This window comes from Cervus elaphus, chromosome 21 (assembly GCF_910594005.1).
Source record: "Cervus elaphus chromosome 21, mCerEla1.1, whole genome shotgun sequence".
NCBI classification, from domain to species: domain Eukaryota; kingdom Metazoa; phylum Chordata; class Mammalia; order Artiodactyla; family Cervidae; genus Cervus; species Cervus elaphus.
The window spans coordinates 11,497,541-11,519,121 of record NC_057835.1 but is presented as its reverse complement, the minus strand read 5'-3'; the positions used below and the strand labels follow the sequence as shown (position 1 = coordinate 11,519,121).

The 21,581-nt window shown below is 42.5% G+C and overlaps 1 long non-coding RNA gene across 1 annotated transcript in view; it reads right to left on the bottom strand.

The window, feature by feature from the left end:
* Positions 1 to 16,390, bottom strand: part of LOC122679295 — a 38,941-nt gene extending 22,551 nt beyond the window's left edge. The window contains exon 1 of the long non-coding RNA XR_006336359.1: positions 16,067 to 16,390. This is a non-coding gene — a long non-coding RNA (uncharacterized LOC122679295). The remainder of the gene's footprint in view (positions 1 to 16,066) is intronic.
* Between the last annotated feature and the right edge of the window lie 5,191 nt (positions 16,391 to 21,581).

Genomic DNA, 21,581 nt, shown 5'->3' with positions numbered 1-21,581 from the left:
CCTTGACTGCGATGCCAGTCTACTGCCACATGAGCTTGAAAGGGAAAAAAATCCCCAAAACACTATTTTTGAAAATACACGCAGGTATATAAAAAATCTTAGTAAAATTGAAAAGATATAAAACAGAATTTGCTTTAGACAATACACACTTGGCTTTGACAGGGTCTGGCTGGGATCTTTATGTCGGGGAAAATATGTAGTTTAATGTTTCTGAGGCAACTGGAAATCCAAGTCACACTGAAATATGCAGCGAGCTGGTGCCTCAGGGCTGGACTCATGTCCCCACAGGCCCAGGGCAACAATGCCCCGTGACCAGGTCACTTCCCTTCCTAGAACCCGTCCAAGGACTCCCCCTGTGCTTGGCGTGGAGCGCGCCCTCCTGCGCGTCCCCTCTCTGACTTCCCCACTCCTCTGCACCAGCTTTCAGGGCTCCTCTCTCTTCCTCCCATCTGCCCAATCCTTCCCACTGCAGAGGCTCTGCACTTTCCCTGCCACACCCGTTGTTACACGGCCCTTCACATGCCTGGTTCCTTCACACCCTCCTCAAACGGGGTCTTGACTCAAATGTCATCTCCGCAGAGAGGTCTTCCTGGCCTGCCCACTGTGACGGGGCCGCCCCACCCACGTCACTGCATCTCCCTCGCTGCTCTTCGCAGTTCTTATCACGACTTGAGATGACGGCCTCTGCTCGCTCCTTTACTTGTTTACTGTCCGCCGGTCCTGTCAGAGCCTGCCAGGCTGAACCTTCATGAGAGCAGGAAGCTTGCTCATCCTTTTAACTCCTATAGTTCTAGAGCATGGAAGAGTGTCTACAAGCTTTTGGTGGAGAATCTGACAAACTTCTTGCAAAATTCATTCTAGAAAATGCAAACAGAAGTATCAAACATTTGCTGAATAAAATACTAATAGTAATGGGAGCTATTATGTTTAAAAGCACGATTCCAGGCTCTTCACACAAAACTGCTCACTTAACTTCACAATGGCTCCATGAAATCGATGTTATTATTCCATTTTACAGATGAGGACCTGAGGCTCAAAAGTTAATCAGAAAGAGACTGGCATAAAGATGATGACTAAAATATGAGCCTGAATCTTCTCTCCCAAATTTTCTGTTTCTTTTTTGGGTATCAGTGCCTCTGCTCTGAAATTTTCTAGGTTCTAGACTCTAAATCCACCTATATTTTTAATCTTTAAAATATTTAAGAATTGTTATAATCCTATGATTTAAAAAAATAAAAAGGATGACCCAAATGAGTAAGACAAGATTATTAAAATGAACTTGCCATTCCTGTCAGATGATTCCAATAAACAAGAGAAGTGAGAAGTAATGACATTATGAAATATCTAAAATAATTCCTATTTTTAAACACCACATCTGAAAAGATGGAAGATAATCCTAAACTAGAATGAAAAACTGACATTTATCTGTTTAAGAGTAGTATAAAGGTGGCCAGTTAAAAAAAAACAACAGGGAACTCCCAGGCAGTCCAGTTCTCGGTGCTTTCACTGCAGAGGCTCAAGTTCAATTCCTGGTCTGGGAACGAAGATTTCACTGGTTGTGTGGCATGGCCAAAAAATAAATAAAAAATTAAAAAACAGAACAAAAAAAGAAAACACCAACAGCATACTAGCGAGCTAGCAACAACCGGAAATTTAACTTAAAAAAATATGAATAAAAAATTTACAATAGTATTAAAAATATGAAATGTTTAGGGACTGTAGTGGTTAAATTTTGTGTCAGCTTGGCTAGGCTTTGTGCCCAGGTGTTTGGTCAAACACTAGTTTAGGGGTTGCTGAAAAAGTATTCCACAGACGTGATTACCATGTACAATCAGCTGATGTTATGTAAAGGAGACTGCCTTCCACAATGTGGGTGAGCCACATCTAATCAGTTGAAGGGCTTCAAAGCAAAACACTTCAGTTTCCTGGGCAAGAAGGGATTCTGTGTCAAGACAGGGACAGAAATCTTGCCTGAACTCCCAGACCCCGGGCCCATCCTACAGGCAGTGACTCAGGACTGTGACAGCAACTCCCGGCCAGGTGCAGCCTGCTGGCCCTCCCACGGGTGTCGGCCTTGCCAGCCCCCAGAATCCTGAGCCAATTTCTTACAATAAACCTCTCTTGCTTTCTCAACCTCTTCTTCCCTGTCTCCCTGCCCTCCATATTATTCAGCCACTCACTCTTAGGAATTAACCCAAGAGGAATGAGGGCATATGTCCATATAAAGATATGTCCATGGATGTTCACAGCAGCTTTATTTGTTAACAGCCAAAAACTAGAACCGCCAACCCCCTCATCAAGACGTGAACGGATACACGAATGGATACACAGATTACAGTATGTATCCATCCAATAGAATATTTCTTAGCTAAAAAAGGAATAAACTATTAATACACACTACAAAATGGATACATCTCAAAATAATCATGCTGAGTGAAAGAAGTTAAATAAAAAAAAAAAGAGTGCATCCTGTATTCTAGGACATGCTGACTAAACTAAAGAAAAAGAAAATAAACAGTAGTTGCCTGGGTAATGAAGGGGGAAGGTTACCAAGAGGCACTAGAACAAACGGAGGGGTGACAAACATGCTCAGTGTCCTGACGACAGGTATGGTTTCATGGGCATTCTCTATGTCAAAGCTTATCAAATTACACTTTTGATATGTGTAGTTAACTGCATAACAATTATATCTCAATACAGTTTTTTTTTTTAAAGCTATTTGTCATAAGTGTTGAGGAAAAATTTTAAAACTTGAAAATGCCTTCCTCGGGAATACCCTGGCAGTGCAGTTGTTAGGACTCTGCTTTCACTCCTGTGGCCCAGGGTTTGACCCCTGGTTGGGGACCTGAGATCCTGAGGTGGGGTGAGGTGGGGGGAGCCTTCCCAACAAGAAAGAATAACAAAGGCTATCTCCTGACTTGGGATCAATTATCAACAGATAACATAAGGAACACTTTCTATCTTGAGTCAGTCTTCTTAAATAAGAATGATCTTTAATCTGAGAAGGGTAAATAAGGATTAAGGGGGGGGGCAGTAAAAAAAGAATGAAAGAAAAAAATCAAAGTCAAAGAAGGAACTAACTTTAAATTCATATTTATAGATTGAGAAAAATTACACCCTAAAACATTAAATATATCTGAAAATATATATTTTTTCAGATTTTGAAAAAATACATAATTTTGAATATATATATACTTTTTATATATATTGTGTGTCCCTTACACACTCACGCCCTCTCAATCCTCATTCCACTTCTCTCACTCCACAACAGCGGCTGCAACCTTCTAAGGGGAGTCATTAATTCTCTTTGATGATCTGATGAAAACTACAGCTCAGAACAAGGTATAGTTACAGAAAATTTTCTGTGCAATTCTTTCAAAGGTTTCAAGAGCTCCCCTGAACCCTCATGCTTCCCTCAGCTTCTCGGGCTAAGGGAATTCCTCACAGAATCCCAGCCTGGGCTTCGTTTTTAAATGAAAAACCCACGTGAAACCAGGTACACGTGGCTGTGGCAATGGAAAATCTGAATGCTGACAAATAAAATTCCAACAGGACCTAGGATCTCATGATAACTTTCATGGATGTGTTGGGGAAATAGCTCAACTAGGCAGGTTCTTAGGTTACCTAGTGAATGCCATCTAGTAAGACTTAGGGAGGAAGTTTCTAATGACTATTCTGTTGAAGCCCATCCTCTTGAACATTTGTTTTTAAAAAGGTGATTTGAATCAAGACAGAGAAAGCATGCTTATCAAATTTTGGATAGAAGTTGTGACTGTGAGTAGCTGGACCTTAGACTCAGAATTTAAAACATATTGACTGATTCCGCCTAGAGATGAAGCAAAGTCAGGAAGATCCTCAGCTTTAAAGACCTTCCCATACACATACTCCCCTCTTCCTCAACCACAGTAACTGATGGAAATTTACCGCACCCGCCAAGACTGCACATTCCTTGAGAACAAGGCTTAAATCTTATTTATCATCAAATAGCGCCTTGAATGTCAGTATCACAGCCTGCTTGGGATACATGATGCTATGGTAACAAACAGCTCCAAAATCATGGTGCCTCCAACACAAGGGTTCATTTCTCACTTACATTAGATGTCAACCATGAATTGGCTTCAGCTCTGCTCCATCATTCAGAATTCCATCTGAAGCTCCATCATTCTGGGACCAGCCCCAGCTAAGGCAGGCTGGTTCCATGACAGAAGGAAGAGAGCCACTGGCAGAAACGCAAAACAGAATTTAAAACATCTGCTCAAACATGGGACATGCCACTTCCTCTAACATTTTATCAGTCTAGGAAAGCCAAGTGTCCAAACCCGATGTCAACAGAGTGGGAAATACAATCCTCTGACAGAGAGGACCCTAGGAGAGAGGCAACACATACCGTGAACGATCACACAGTCTACCACAGTGCCCTCTTAAGTAGAAGCTGCTCAGGAACCAGCAGCAATTATTTATACAGCAAGCCATAACCAGCACAGGGCAGAGGCTGTCATCGGTCTCGCTCACTAACGCACCAGCACCGCACGGTGCCGGCCACATGGCGGAGGACATGCTAAATGCTTACTAAGTGAACAGTGGTTAAGAAGAACATGGGATCTGGAATCAAAACTCCTGTGACCAAGTACTACATCTGCCAATAACTGACTTAGCAGAAAGCCACTTTTCTCTTTTGATTCTGGGATGGTTGCTGTAAAGATTAAATAAAAATATATGAGAGAGCACCATGAAAATTGTGCTCATTTATACAAATGCTGTATCTCTGGATAGTCAAAATGAGATAAAATTTGATTTTAAAAAATTCACTTAAACTTTCAGGGTAATGCAATACATCATATCCTGCATTTATTTTCAAAGCATCAACTTGCAAGTAAAGAATGAGAAAGACTGGACTTCAAGCAGTCCACATGGAAAAGAGACAACGTTTTAGTTGACCATAAGCTAAATATGATCAAAGGATAATGCTGCTGCCCAAAAATGTGATACAAATTTCAGACTGTATTAACAGAAGCACAGTACCCAAGACAATAGCTTCACTGTCTTCAGCAATGGGCTGTCCACATCTGAGGCCGTCAGTCAGTTTTGGCCACTGTCTTTTGAGAGGTTACTGACAAACAGACTTTGTCATGAGTTTAGCAATGTGCATGGAGAAAGGCCTGTAAACCATGTTATGTGCATATGGTTTGAGAATTAGGGCTTTTCTCCCCCCTTATTGTGGCAAAAAGACTCAAGCAGGATTTAACAGTCACTTTCAATCATTTTAAGAGTTACTGTGTATAAGAAGAGTAAGTTTCATGTATATAGTGCCCTAGACAGCCAAAGACAAGTAAGTGAAACTTAAGAGGGGAAATAAATCAAGTTCAATAAGAAGTTATTTCTAACACTCAGAAACCTAAAACAAGGAAGGGTGGATGATAACACAGAGATGTTCTTGAGGTGATCCAACTGGGTAGGAGTCGTACAAGTCTTACTCATTCCTCTACGCAACCTTACAGTTTTGAGGCATTTGAAAATGTCCAAACAGTATTTCTCTTTCCTGATTAAATAATACTATCAATACTACTAACAACAACAAAGAATAAAAACTGAGGTAAGAAGTAAAACAAGAAGTTCTTTGACCTGACAAATACACAAAGGCATGCTGTTGAAGGAAATGAAATTTCAAGGCTAGATAACATTTAAACATGGACACAGCGTCTAGGTCTGTACAGAAGAAATATGTTTAGTCAAAACTGTATTTGTTCTAGAAGTTGGTTTTTCTTGTATGACCTAACTCATCAATTTCACGAAGGTGCAAAAGACTTGACAGTTCCTACAAAGGCCCTTGAGAAAAAATTTGCTAACGTTAAACTAGTGTTCAAATCACAAGACACTACTAGGATTACTGAATGACTTGTATAAGGACTCAAACTTCCCAAAGCGAACAATCACACAGGATGCCACTGGCATTTAAAAATGGTCCCTCGCTAATGTCTTCTTTTGTTTCCTTAATCTGTTCAAAACCCAGGACTTGTCCAATCTCATTCCCAGCTTTCAACTCCCAAGTACTCTGGTCTCTGTAATAGGTCACAAGTAGTAAAGATAAGTGCTCAACTTATCTTTATATCCTGGCCCCTCACCTTCAAATCAGTCAGCTTAAAATTATTTATTAGATTTCTTTCTTTTTAATGAAATAGAAAAAAACCTAATGAGCTTTTCATTATATTCTAATTGTTACACAAGAGAGGCAGTCACACTAGGTTGTAAGGATACACTAGGTATTAGGTTCTTGTTACAGTGAGAAGTGAATAACCACTCTCTACAGAGTATCTTGGAATATAGATTTCCTTCCCTTGAAAGTGTTCTTTGTGTCCTAAAAGGGCATATTGGACAGGATTTTGAGGCACATGGGATTTTCAGGGCACCCACACAAGTTACTAATGCCCCACTTCCTGTCCTCACTACAGGTACATGTGTGAACACTGAGCTTATAAAACAGGCTCACTGACTTATTAAATTTATATGAGCCTTTCTGGAATATATGTGTTAGTTGCTGAGTGGTGTCCTACTCTTTGCGACCTCATGGACTGTAGCTCACCAGGCTCCTCTATCCACAGGCCTACCTGGTGGCTCAGATGGTAAATGAATCTGCTTGCAATGCAATGAGTTTGATCCCTGGGTCAGGAGATCCCCTGGAGAAGGGAATGGCTATCCACTCTAATATTCCTGCCTGGAGAATTCCATGGAGGAGCCTGCTGGGCTACAGTCGAGGGGGTCGCAAAGAGTCAGACACAACTGAGCAACTAACACCAGTATGCATTTATAAAGTCAAATTTTTAAAAATCTATTCTTCCAAGACAAAAAAGTTAGGGAAAGTGTAAAGGAAAAAAGTTGCGTACCTATCCTCTACCAAGAAGGATGAAAGTTTAGGACTCACTCGGTACAGGTTAAGGCTGGTTTAGGAACCTGTCACTGGATCCCTACACCTGTTGTTCCTCCCTCTCCTGTCGGCACAGGTCATGGAAACAAAATGCTCTGCTGCAGAAATCAGAAGAACAGCATCGTAGCTCACGTCAACCAGAGGACAGAAACAGCCTACACTCCACTGGGAAACCAGAGAATGAGGCAGGAAGGAGATAGTGAAAGTGAAAGTCGCTCAGTCGTGTCTGACTCTTTGTGACCCCCATGGACTATACAGTCCACAGAATTCTCCAAGCCAGAATACTGGAGTGGGTAGCCTTTCCCTTCTCCAGGGGATCTTCTCAACCCAGGGATCAAACCCAGGTCTCTGGCATTGCAGGCAGATTCTTTACCAGCTAAGCCACAAGGGAAGGCTGTAAGGAGACAGAACAGTAACTAACTAAAAGTGCTATTTTTATTTTAAATTAGATACTCATGTATTAAAGAAACTGCCTTTAAATGATGGAAACGATGTACAATTAAAAAAACTGCTTAAGAAGCTGCTAGAAATTATAGCCAATATGTATTGAATGTTTTCTGTGTACTGGGCATTCTAAGTGCTCAACACACAGTAACTTGTGTTCACCCTTCATCACAGCCACGTAAGGTAGCATGACTGAAATTCGCATGTTACAGAGGAGGAGGAGGAGGCACAGATTAGACAGCTTGCACAAGACCACTGAGCTAGGAAGGGGACTGAAATTCAGGCAGGACAGCTCCAGGGCTCACCCCTTAACCTCTACGGACAGGTTTCAGTACGTCAGGGGCTTCCCGCGTAGTGCTAAAAACCCACCTGCCAATGGAGGAGACGCAGGTTTGATTCCTGGGCCAGAAAGATCCCCTGAAGGAAATGGCAACCCACTCCAGTATTCTTTCCTGAGAAATCCCATGGACAGAGGAACCTGGGGCTACAGTCCATGGGGTCACAAAGAGTTGGACACGACTGAGTGACTGAGCGTGCACACGCACGCACAACACTATGTTAAACTTTGACATTTGAAGGTCTTTTTGAATCTATTAGCATTAGTCACACAGAAAGAAACTTTTTCAAGACTGTATGGAATTATTATTAAAATGCTTCCACAATCAGCTTTCAGGATTAGATGACTGAAGCCAATACATTACTTCATTTAAATCACTAGTACCTAATCTAATCTAACTTTCCATTTAATGTATCTTTTGGCTTTATTATGCTTCCTGATAAGTGCATCTGGGTACTTCTTATGTACTTAGCATTATGCCCAACAACATGTCACTAAGAGTACTTTTGCACAGACTAGATCTGTGATGTTTTACTCACATAGGTATACATTAAAGCAATTCTTCTACTTCTCAAGTCCTGAATGCAATTATTCAACAGACATTTTAATACTTAATGAACACCAAACAGTATGGATATGAAGATAAATTAGATGGTTTCCGCTCTCCAGGAAAGCCACAGTTACAAAATAATGAGACAAGTGCTTTTATGGAGCAATGACCAAGGCTCCAAGGAAACAGAGTTCCTCAGCATGGCGAGAATGAGGGTGGCTCCACGTGTTAAGGCATGGAGATGGAAAAGAGCATTTCCTTCTTAGGGAATATCAAGCAATTTAAGTAGGACTACAATGCAAGGTTTCCAAGGAAAGCAAGGGAAACAGTGATAAGAGATGAAGGATGAAGCTGGAGCTAGATAAATAAGTCCTGTAAGTCATAATAAAGACTCAAGCATTGCAAGGGTCTAAGCAGGACACTGATAAGACCAAACATGCTAACAAAAGTGGCTATCACACTTTCTATTTTAAACAATATACCCTGATTTCATGAAATCTTATGCAAACGTCCACATTTAAAACTGATCAACATAAAACTACGCTGGTTGAAATTGGAATGAATCTGCTTAGAATGAACCCTTTATGGAATATAGCTTCAAAACCACTGCTTTTAAAAGAATTAATATAGCCACACAGATGTGTTTTATTTACTTCATGCCTCTCTTTCCCAATGTGACTCTAACTTCTCAGGTGCCAGGATTCATTCTCACAGTTTCTCTTCAATCATAGAATCTGAGGTTATATAGCCTCAGATATGCAGATGACACCACCCTAATGGCAGAAAGGATGAGGAACTAAAGTGCCTCTTGATGAAGGTGAAGGAGAGTAAAAAAGCTGGCTTAAAACTCAACATTCAAAAAACAAAGACCATGGCATCCGGGACTATCACTTCACGGCAAATAGATGAGAAACAATGGAAACAGTGAGACTTTATTGTCTTGGGCTCCAAAATCACTGCAGATGGTGACTACAGCCATGAAATTAAAAGACACTTGCTCCTTGGAAGAAAAGCTATGACAAACCTAGATAGCAGAGACATTACTTTGCTGACAAACATCCATATAGTCAAAGCTACGGTTTTTCCCATAGTCATGTATGGATGTGAGAGCTGGACAGTAAAAAAGGTTGACATCAGAAAAGGATTGACGCCTTCTAACTGTGGTGCTGGAGAAGACTCTTGAGAGTCCTTTGGACAGCAAAGAGATCAAACAAGTCAATCCTAAAGGAAATCAACCCTGAATATTAACTGGAAAGACTGATGCTGAAGCTGAAGCTCCAACACTTATGGACACCTGATTCTAAAAGCTGACTTATTAGAAAAGACCCTGATGCTGGGAAAGACTGAAGGCAGGAGAAGGGGATGATAGACAACGAGATGGTTGGATGGCATCATCGACTCAATGAGCAAACTGGCATGCTGCAGTCCATGGGGTCGCAAAGAGTAGGACACTACTGAGCAACTGAACAACAACACTAGACCTTCAAAATCAACAGCAAAGTTATAACACAGGAAAAGGAAGATAAAAATGATCCATTTTTTCATTTATGAATTAAACTATAATGTAAGTGACTATCCTTTCTAACCTCACAGTTAGGATTTATGGGTGGACAAATACTAGTGTATTTACGGCCACAGGATATTCAAAACTGATACAGTTTTGGAAAATATAGGATATATGATTGTAATTGGTATAATGTAATTTTTTAAAGATTGGTACACTTGTTTTCTTAATAGTGACTTTGAAAATGCTTCCCCATTCGTCACTTGAGAATCTGTTCTCCCACCTTTTAAAATGCGAAGCTCCAAGTGAGATCTCTGAAAATGATCTTCAGTGAAACTGCTTATCTTTCTCATGGCCATCTAAAATGTCCCCAGCAATAACACGTAAAACTGACTAATGATGTGCATATGCCTCTCCTGGCAATTCACTGCTCCTGATTCTTCACAGTGAGATATGCTCATTAAAAAAGCAAGATTACCATCCTACAGAAAAGGTATATAGTGATTAATTTAACATGTCTTATATCAAAATAATTATATTCGCTTTACACAATTTAATCAAATTCCCACCATCCTCTCTACCCTCTCCTTCCCCGCTATGGGGAACATAACCACTTAACAGTTTCGAGAATTTCTAAAGTATCATCCCCTTTATAAATAGACTGATTAAAAACAAATGTTCAACACAACATTTAACACATATTAAAAGGAAGAGAATAATCTCACTTTTCTCTATAGGATACGACACTGGGAAGAAACCAACAATCATCCTCTATCTATCTATCAAGCATTAAAAGTTCCCTCCTAGCACCTGGCTCAAAGCCAGGTGACAATTAGTAAAAGGAGGAAGAGGGGACCGAAGTTCAGGACACCAATTAATTCTTCCATAAATCATTTGGCCAACATGTACAGTACAATCACTTCGAGCATATGTAAGATATGGTCCTTAAACAGAAACAATATAAACGTCTTTATAAGATAAACACTCTCGCCATAGGATAAACTCAGTCCAAAACCTAGCATTCAATGCACCACTTCTGGGCACAGTCAACACTCCCTAAATTTGCAAAAATAGCCAACTATTCTGCTATAAATTTGTTTGGGATGAAGATAACTCTCTTTGTTATAGTAAAATAAATGTTACTGCATGCATTTTACATAAACAGTTTAATAAATTACTCACTTATATTTCTTTCAAATATAAAAGCCTGAGAATCTGCGATCATTAAGAACAAAATAACTTAAAAAAAATAGCTTTTTACAAATGAAAACATACTTGAAAGTAATCCTACAAAAACGTACAAAAAATCCTCACATGTAACTAACAATCAAAACCACCACCAATCTCAAACATTTAACTCTACACATTTAACTATATATTCAAGAAGAAAGTTTCAGAGTAAAATTTCCATCTCTTTCCCACTTAAGGGAAGTGTTTTGAAAACTATCCCACAGAGAATATAGATATTTCTAAGAGACTGTACAACTACTATGCTGATTTCAACAATACATTGAATAGTTAGCTTAGAATAAATGCTAGTAGTTAGGAATATTAAGTTATAAACAGTGCTTAATTGTCCTTGTATTGATACAAAGAAGTTCATAAATTATCTTAAGATAAATCTGTATTTTCCCCAAGTTTGTGAAAACTGCAAAAACCCTTCTATTTAGACTAACCTCTGATTAAACAACATTCAATAACTGAGATTCAAACAATCTCCCAGATGGAGGAGCTGGGAGAAAATAAAGAGGACAGTTTTTACAAAAAAACTTTGATGCTAAAGATAAGATGATCCAACACTAAAAACCAGTGTGACCAGAGGCTTCCCCGGTGGCCTTGTGGTTAGGACTCCAAGCTGTCACTGCTGGGGGCACAGGTTCAATCCCAGGCTGGGAACTGAGATTCCACATGCCACGTGGTGTGAAACCAAAAAATCAAAATAAAAAATTCAGTGTGATGGGAGTCTGCAAAATATAAACATGTAACAGTAAAACCCTTTAAGGAGAATGAGTAAAATGCAATTTATGGGATCATCTATGACTAAAAATCTGAACTCAGCCTTTCTTATTTTTAAAAATTTTCTCCAAATTTCTTCAGATTACAAGGTCTAAAAACTTTTAAAAATCCTATAGACTTAAACATCTTTATTATATTAGGTAATATTTTATACTTAAGAAGTCTACCAAATATTTAAGAACCCAATTTTACATAAAGTATGTTCCACCGATTGCATTCTACAGAAAAGAAAAATTAAATGACATTTTAAAAGTGACATTGGGTTAAATAATGACACTAATAACATAAATCAGCCTTAAGTCCCAATTAAAATTTCTAATCATTACCCCTATTCTCATAGATTTTGGCACAAATATTTTTAAAATGCAGTAGTCTACTTATTTTTTTGCACATACTTAAAATTTTTTTAAATTACATGCCCTCAATTATGATAAATGAAATTTTTACCTATGTTCTAAATTAGCAATCCTTGAGATAGTCGTTTGAGATTAAAAAAGCAAAACAAAACTTGAAAACATTTCTTTTAACATCAAAATTTCAATCTTCATTTTTATTCATTTGTTCAGGAGAGGAACTAAGAGCCTATAGTGAAAAATTAATGACATCATTCAAGCTGTTCCCTTAATTTTTATAATATTCAATTATGCTAAGAGCAATAAAACTGTGCCCGTTATTCCAAAGTTGGGCTCTCAGCCTATATTCAGCATGAAAATAGTTTTCTGCTCTCTGTCTAATGCACAAGAACAAGACAAAAAACTATTAAAGCGCTTAAAAGATACTTCAACAACACTTACATACTCAACGCTTAGCTCTTACCCTTCAAATCCCTTCTCTAGCAGTAAGATTTCTCTAAAGCTGCGGAGGAAGGGTGAGACTCTTACACAGCCAGGCATGAGCAGCATAAAACAAATTTGATTAATTATCCTTAATTAAGTTTGTGTCCAGTTCCTCCCTTTCCCCTTTATCACAACATAAAGTCTGAGCTAACCCAAAAGCAAGTTCTACTCATATAAACTCACATTCCTTTTTTTTTTTTAAATGTCATCAAAGCCAAATGATTTTGGAATGAAAACTCCCCAAGGACTTCATTCAATATCTCCTGGGATTCCAAATAAAGCCCAACTGCAAGAACAAAAAGAGAGAGAGAGAAAAAAAAAAAAGCTCCCTTGAAAGTTCCAAGAGTATGCAGTTGTTCTTTTATCAAAATAGATTTTTCACAAGTGACCCAAATAGAATTACAGCTTCAGAAAAATCAACCCTTTAATTCTGAAGAATAATTTGCACCTAGAGTAAAATTCCAGGTAATGGTTTTCACTGCATGTGGACTTTAGACCAAATCTATTTATTTGGATTTTGCTTAAGTCTGGGTATAACCACTTGTTGGCCTTTGCTGAAGGACCACCGTCCTAGTGAGAGTATCTTACAACAGGCTGCTTTTGATACCTTAGTAACTGAACAACCTTGGGTAGGGTTCCAGACAAACCCGACCATAAAATTTTGGCATTTTAATTAGGTTTCAATGTACTCTGTCAATGGTACAGCACAAATCAGATGGCAATTTTTCCATTCAGTTAAAACCTTACTTAATGGGCAGCATGTAAGTGGCACAACTTTGAATTCAGGAAACCCATAAATATTAACTTTGCCCCAAAACACTTTAGGGAAAGAGACAATTCAAGGAACACACTTGATAAATCTTAACATTATGTCCAAAATCTGTTCTTAAATTGTTGTATGACAACTGACTTTTCAAAAATCAAATCACATCTGGTAAGTAACATATAAAAGGGATAATTATTTGAAGGCACCCTTTAGGGAATCCTTTTTGTAAAATTTAGAATTTTCATGTAACATAAGTAACCACTACTTGTTTTGTAATCTTACACTTGTAAATATCAAATTTCTTAAAGTTGAGCACAACTGCTTTTCAGGGCCAAATTCTTCCCGGCGTTACTGTGCTTCTCTCTCTTTCCCCAAGTTTTAAAAATGTCACCCAAAAAACCAGCTGTTCATCTGTAGTAGAATATACAACACTAGAAAAGTCAAAAAAGAAATTAAGTGATTCTTTAAAACATAAAACAGAAATGTATGGGCTCCCAAAGAAAGGTCAATGAACTATTTTTGGCAATAATCACAATAAATGCCTGATTAAAATGATTTTTTTTTTTTGAAAAATCAAGAAACTCGTATCTCAAATCACTTTCCCGTGTGCCTTTGTCACCTGAAGGAAACTATTCAAGAACTGTTTATCTCCATGAACACATGACCTCCCCGATGGGACCAAGGTCAACGAGACTTACAGGAGGGGGGATATGCTGATTAAGTGGTGATTTGCCCAGTTCTACAGTTCCCTTTAGAAACAGAGAAGGAAGGAAGAGAAATAAAAATTTATTTATATAGTACAGGAAATGATGTTCTAAGTCGTAACATTTAAGTACCCCATTACAGGATTGTATACAGACATATGTCAGCAACTGCCATAGGAGTAAGACCTAAAAGGGGCATCAGAGCACAGAACCAGGTACAAAAATAGCTGCAGAGAAAGAATTAACAAGATGGTACACTGAAAAATCCTCCCTCACATCTTGTACTGAAAACCTTTGGTACCCTGGCTACCAGCTACCAGGACTCAATTTCCAAGTGAGAGTTCTCCCTTGATAGAACTTTTTGAAAATGATGACTAACCAAAGATCCATAAACAACCAGAGCAGCACCCACGTATCAGAAATGCTTAGGTAAGGAGAAAGTTTGTATACCATATGCGGTGCCTGACAATTAACATGAAATTCACCAGGTGTCCTGGCGTTCCTTATTATTTACCAAAGACATTTCCTCAGGGGTCACAATTCCTGCACCTTCCACAAACCGGAAGTTTTCTTGGATGAGATTTTAAACTCTAAAGGACATTACCCACTTGGTATCATCTGTTTAAGCTAGACTTCCACTCAAAAAAATCTTTACCATGTGAAATTGCTACAATGGAAATTTCCAAACAACTTTCAAACCTGAAAAGAAGACATAATGTTACAGCTAGCACCTGATCATTTGAAAAGTGACTTTGTGGAGAGCAACTCAACTATGGATGATTCGTTTCAACGTCTGGTAAATAGGTTGCATGCATTACAACAGCGGAAAATTAAAGAGGGAAAAAGAAATGAGCAGAAGCAGTGGTTATTCGCAATCAGCAGAGGACTGCACTGATAGCCCGCTTCCAAGTTACTTTCAGGGAAGCTCCTGATTGGTGGGTGGCACAGGGTCAATGTGATTACTTAACCCTGGCAGTTATAACTAAACTCCACTTTGATGGGCTCCAAAGCTTATTACAAAAAAAAAAAAAAGACGGCTGCTGGAGCATATCAAGTACTTCAGTGTCCTGCCTCTCTGTTTTTCTCGCAGAACCCGGAGCCTGACACCCGAAACTCATCAGACAAACACCACTTCGTTTCAGGGCTTTAGGGTTTCGTATTTATTATTTTTAAAGTCCACTGGGCATCAATTCAGTTGGATGGTGGTGATGGTGTGAAAGATTAACCCATTTCCTGCACACACACACACACACACAGGGAAGAACTCCTGACCATTCAAGCAGTTCCCTCTCTCCCAAGTAACTTTTTAAAAAAAAACATTTAGTCCTAAAATAACCATCAGCAACAAACATCCAACACTGGCATGGCAACGTCCACGCCTCATACCCTAATGCTACCCACAGCAGGTCTGTTCGTCTCCGGTCCATATGCAGGGGTGGGGGTGGGGGTCCCCCTCTCCCCTTCGGCCGGTCCAGCCGGGCTTCCCCCGAGTTTTGCTGTAAAGATCAGCCACTTTCGCTGTCCCGGGGGCAAAAAGCAAGGCGCCTCGTCCCCAGGACGGAGTTTCTCCCAACTGCCCGACAAACATTTCCTGAGAGCTCAGCGGACCCCCCCGCCCCGCGCGCACCTGGCCCGGCCCCTCACTCGCTTTCCGCACTTCACCCCCCGAGAAGGGCCCACCTGCCCTCCCGCCGCCGGTCCCCACGGCCGGGTCGCCCGACCGACTCCCGTCCGGCGGCGGCACTCCCCCGACCCCGAGCGCCCGGCGCTCCGCGGCCGACCCCGAGGGGCAGGGACGCCAAACGGGCTACCCCCCAGCCCCCCAACCCCGTGAGAGAGACGCCGACCCCGCGACGCCCCCCAGAGGCCGGGGACCGCGCGCCTGTCAGCACCCCCGGAAGGGGTCAGGCAGCCGGCTGAACCCGCCAGCTGCCCGGGCCGCTCCTGACACCCGCTCTCTCCGCCGCCCGCCCCCCACCGCACTCACCTGGCGGCCTCCGGCCGAGGGACCAGCCGAGGGGGTCACTGGGGTCTTGGCGCGGAGGCCGCGGGGCCTCCCACCCGCCCGCGCCCGCTCCAGCCGGCGCGCGCCCGGGGCCCGACGCGCGCCCGGAGCGCAGCGGGGAGGAGGGGGCGCGGGGACGCGCGAGCGCCGGGGGAGGGGGCGCGGGGCGCTGAAGGGGGGCCGGGGACGCGGCGGGAGCAGCGGCTTTGCGGCGTCGGCGGCGAGAAAGCCGCCTCGGCCGCGTTCGTCATGGCGCGCGGCGGCGGCTCCCTCCGGCCTCCCGGCTCCCTCGCCTTTAGTTTGACCTTTCCCTCCAGTGTGTCTGACGGAGAGCGGCGGTGCGCGCGCGTGTGTGCCTGTCTCTCTGTGTGTGTACGCGCGCGCGCGCGCGCGCGAAGGGGCCGGCTTCGCTCCCGACGCCTGACGTCACTGCTATGGCAACGACAGCCCCGCCCCTTGCCTCCGGTTTTTCCAGTCCCGCCCCCCTCCCCCAGTGCACGTTCCGGGGCCTCACGTGCTCACTCACACGCACGCACGCACGCACGCACGCACGCAGGCTCGGAACGCGCGCGCCCAGATCGTTGGGAGGGGTAGTTGGGAGGTCATCGGGGCCTCCTTGTAGCTTCCCTGAGTTCGACCAATCCGGTGAGGAGAAGCCGTGGGCGGGGCGGGTTCGGCTGCCGGAGCGGCGTGAAAAATTTCCCAAGGCAGAGTGAAAACTCTTCCTGAGCGACTGAGCATGCCCGGCGGTGCAAGGGGCGCTTAGCCTGGGGTTTTAGGTGGGCGGAGGGGAGGCGGTCCGGTAGTTCTGGAATGGGGACCCAGGGAACGAGTGTAGGGCTGGTCAACTGATGCCGAGCTGGGACTGCGCAGTGAGAGACTCAAACAACCCCAGTTGCAGTCTGGCCCCGCCACTATTGCTGTGTGACCTTGGGCGTATTACTTACACACTCTGAACTGAATGTCTTGTGTCAAATGGGGTTACTGAAATCTACCATTAAGGTTGTGAGGATTAAAAGAGAGCGTGGAAAACGCCTCACCTTTCATATCGTAGACCCTAAATAGTAGTATGGAGCCCACAACCATGAATGGGGACAGAGGACTCAGGGAGATGAGATTAAGTGACCTGTTCATTGTCAGGTAGTGGCAGAGACACAGGCCTCAAGTTCAATACTCTTGCCTACATGGCTTTCCTTCAAGGAAGCAGGGTAGGGGTCGGGGGGAGGTGGACCACTAAGAAAAGCATGTGAAAAGCTTCCTTTGCTCTCTGTGAATCTTTTTAATCCACACGAACGCTCTTCTCATCGCCCGCCTAAAGTTTAGAACTTTAGAAAAAAGAGCTGGCAGCTTTGGTGCAGTTTTTGGAGGGCAGCTCTCTGGCTATTAATTTGCCCGAATAAGCGTCAGAATGGCGTTTTCCTCAGATTTCTTGGGGAGCCTCAGTTTTTCCTAAAGTTTTGGTTAAAGTGTAAACACAGTAGCAAGGTCCCCCACAATTTCTGGCTACCCGAGGAAAGATTAACTCAGTTAACCAACATTTACCCTGTGTCCACTGAGTAGGTGAGAATGCCTTTCCAGCCTACGAAAGACTTGTGACCTCAGGTCTGTGCGGGTACCTTGTGATTCAGTCAAACACACTGGTGACCTCATCCTTCCGTGTGCTTCTAGTCCCTTCTCTGACTTCGCTCTTAATCACTAACTGCCTCGTGGTATTTCTTGAATGCTATAATACTATTTAACACTAGATTTGCTGTTAAGTGTTTAAAAGTATTTGTCTCCCTCCCTGTCTTAGAGTCCCCCCCCCCCCCCCCAAAATACCTAAGTCTGATCTTGGTAAAGGACATCATCAGCTTCTCAAACATGCTCTTATACTCCCCACTTTCCGGAACTCAATTCACTGGAGCCTTTCAAATTTCAACTGAAGCATACTTCTGTCCAAAAAGTTTTGCTGGCTCTACTTAGTGTGAAATAGTGCCTTTTTCTGAGCACTTGGTGCGTTCCTTGCTTGGGGCATTGTTCCTGGTAGACATTGTATTCTGTGATTAGCATCCCTCGCCTGGAGAAAACTTCTCTGGACCTCCACAGACGAGTTGGCTCTTCCCACTCCTTGCTCCCATAGCATCTTAAGTTGTAATAAATCACGCCTTACCCAGTCCTTTAAGGTTTGATTTATTCACCTTCTCCATCAAATGTAAAAGTCTCTAACGGCAAGCAATGTTTTTTAGTTCCACTTTGCATTTTCAGCATTAATCTCAGAACCATAACTACAGAATGACTAACTATTGAATGGCTAAATGGCTCCTTGCCTACTTCACAAAGTTCTTAGGGGCAACCTTTGCTTTGTGTTTATATCTCAGAACCAGATATTTTCTGGGAAGTTATAAATCTTTGACTACTCTAAAATGCACCAGAAATTACATGGTCACACTCATGCAATGAAGGAAGGCTTTGGCAGTAGCACAAGATGCTGAGCAGAGCAAGAAGTAGGAAGTTCACAGAGTTCCCTAGTGGTCCAGTGGTTAAGAATCTGCCTGCCAATGTGGAGGACACGGGTTCGATCCCTGGTATGGGAGGATTTCACATGCTGCAGGGCTGCTAGGCCCATGGGCCACAACTACTGAGCCCACGAGCCACAGCTACTGAAACCTGCACCCTCTAGAGCTTGTGCTCTGGAACAAGAGAAGAAGGCTGAGCATCAGCATTAGAGGGTAGCCACTGCTCATCTCAACTAAAGAAAGCCTGCACGCAGCTAAAATAACTTAAAAAAAGAAAAAAAAAAACCTCCAAACAAGAAGTAGGAAATCCAGAAGAGGTCGTGGTTTCTTACTAACTGCTGCTGTGGACCTAGAAAGATTTTCAAATGTTGTTAAGGATAACAGGCAGATTCCTCCAAGTGATACTGCTCCCACAAAGGAGAAAAGTTATGCGAAGAGGAGCCTTGAGAAAGAGATCAAGCAGTGTTTGCTTACTCTGTACTGGTGGCATTTGCTTCTGTGCCTGATGAAAGCCTGGTGATGTTGCTGTGTGTAGTCCTGGCCTCCCTTTGCTGTATTGTTAACTCCCAATACGTGTGTGTGAGTGGATCCCTACCAAGCCTAGTCCTCTTATTCCTGATGTGAGTGGCACTGCCAGAGTTAGTTGCTCAGTCGTGTCTGATTCTTTGCGACTCCATGGACTGTAGCCCACCAGGCTCCTCTGTCCATGGAGTTCTCCAGGCAAGAACACTGGATTGGGTTGCCATTTTCTTCTCCAAGGGATCTTCCCGACCCCGGGATCAAACCTGGGTCTCCTGAATTACCGTCTGAGCCTCCACGGAAGCCCAAACACCCAGTGCATGCCAAATTGCTTCAGTGGTGTCTCTTTGTGACCTTATAGATCGTAACCCGCTAGGAAATCCACTGTCCATGGGGCTTCTCCAAGCAAGAAAATCAGAGTGGATTGCCATGTCCTCTTCCAGGGGATCTTTCCCACCCAGGGCATGAACCCACATCTCTGCATTGGCAGGTGGGTTCTTTACCATTAGCACCACCTGGGAGGTATCCAGTAGCACAAGTCATTCTCAGTTTATCCCCACCTCCATCTTGTCAGTCTTTTAATTCCATAAAGTCATCCTTTCCAGTGACGGGGATAGCCATGAACTGCTCCCCATGCCCTCAGTTTTCACAGGATCCCTTATCTGGACAAAACTCTCCTTAAATGGTCTCTTCACCTCATCTTGACTGGTCCAGCCCAACTTCCACTGTACCCTAGAGTCCAGAGAGACTTTTCTAAAAGGCAGAGAATTGACCAAGTCATCGAACAGCTTAAAAATCTTCTATGACTCCTCTGTTCCTCCTCAGGAAAAATGATCAAACTTCATCCATGTTTTTTTTTTTTTAATGTTTCATCCTCAGCCAGTTTCTTCAGCCAGGTCTCCCACTACTTTTGTAAGAACTCTTGCTCCAGGAATGTTGAATACTTGTAGTTTCTCATACGTACCTTGTTCTGTGTATATGAAGGTTCACCTACCTGGATTCTCTGTCCACACCCTCTCCACCAAGTTAGTTGCATTTGTGCTTGCTACGTCTATGAGGACAGCCATGTTTCATCCCTCTGGCATTGCTCTTATTCAGTGTTTTGAGTATGCCCTATGTGTTCACATGTCTTATCTTCACTAGACTGTGAGCTACTTGAGGGCAGGGGTTTTGGTATATTTCATTCCTGTATGTAACTCTAGTACCTACTGCAGGACTTCCCTGGTGGTCCAGTAGCTAAAACTCCCAGCTCTCAATGCAGGCAGCCCAGGTTCAACCCCTGGTAAGGGAGTTAGATCCCTGCACATGCCATGCAACTAAACATCCTGCATGCCACAGTAAAGATCAAAGATCCCTTGTGCCACAGCTAAGACCCGGTGCAGCCAAATAAATAAAAAATCACATTTTTTAAAAATGTTGGGTTAGGAAAAAAGACATTGGGTAAGTACCTCATTAGAAAGTGAGGAGAACATTCAGTTCCTATCTGGAAGGATCTCTTGCTCCAAGCTTTAGAGGCCCCTGGAGGTGGAGTGGGGCTCCCGCAGAGTTGCAAGCACACTCTCTACTGCAGGACTCTCTCCCCTCTCTGGGAGAGTCAGCATCTTTGACGAGAACAGAGACTTGTAGGGAAAGGTGGTGAATGAGAAAGAAGTGGGAAGTGAAAGTCTGTGACTACCCAGTTAGCCGAGAAACTCAATGGGTCCTGGTGGTGAACAAGGAGAACCTGCTCTTGCACCTTCATAGCCTGTTCAGACTGATAGACTGAAGTTACTGTGTGGGTGATGCACAGTGCACAACCATAGGGGGAGCTGTTTCCATGGGTGTTTCTGCGAATGACTTCCTCTGTACCGTACGCAACGTGTAGCTGCCCTGATTGTGATATATACAAGGCACATCTCTGTCTACATTGGCAATTTAAAGGATCCCAATTATACTTTTGATAATACAAATGGATAAATATTTATCAAATGCCCACCAGTTTTCATCTCAAAAACTTAAATGACTTTTATTGTGTAGAGTTATTTCTAAGGACCTGTACATATTTTGAAGTGCTTACTAGACTAATAGCATTACCATTCATTTATTATTTCTAATAAGCAACAATTGAGCAGCCAAGTTCCAGGCATGATTCAAGAGACTGGATTCAACGAATGTGTTGAACAGTAACTAGGTCTTATAAAAAACTGTAAATATTAACTGAGTCCTTCAAAAATAAAGAGTTTATAGGGGTTTCCCTGGTGGTCCCTGGTGGTCCAGTGGCTAAGGCTCTGAGCTCCCAGTGTGCAGAGTTCGGTCCCTGATCAGAGAATTGGATCTCACATTTCGCAGCTAGAGATCCTGAGGGCCGAAACTAAGACCCAGCAAAGGTAAATTATTAAATAAATAACTAAATAAAAACGTATGCATTTTTCAGTTTCTTTATGCCCCTTTACATATGAAGATAGTCTCCAAATTCTCCTTATTTCTCTTTAGTAGATAGACTC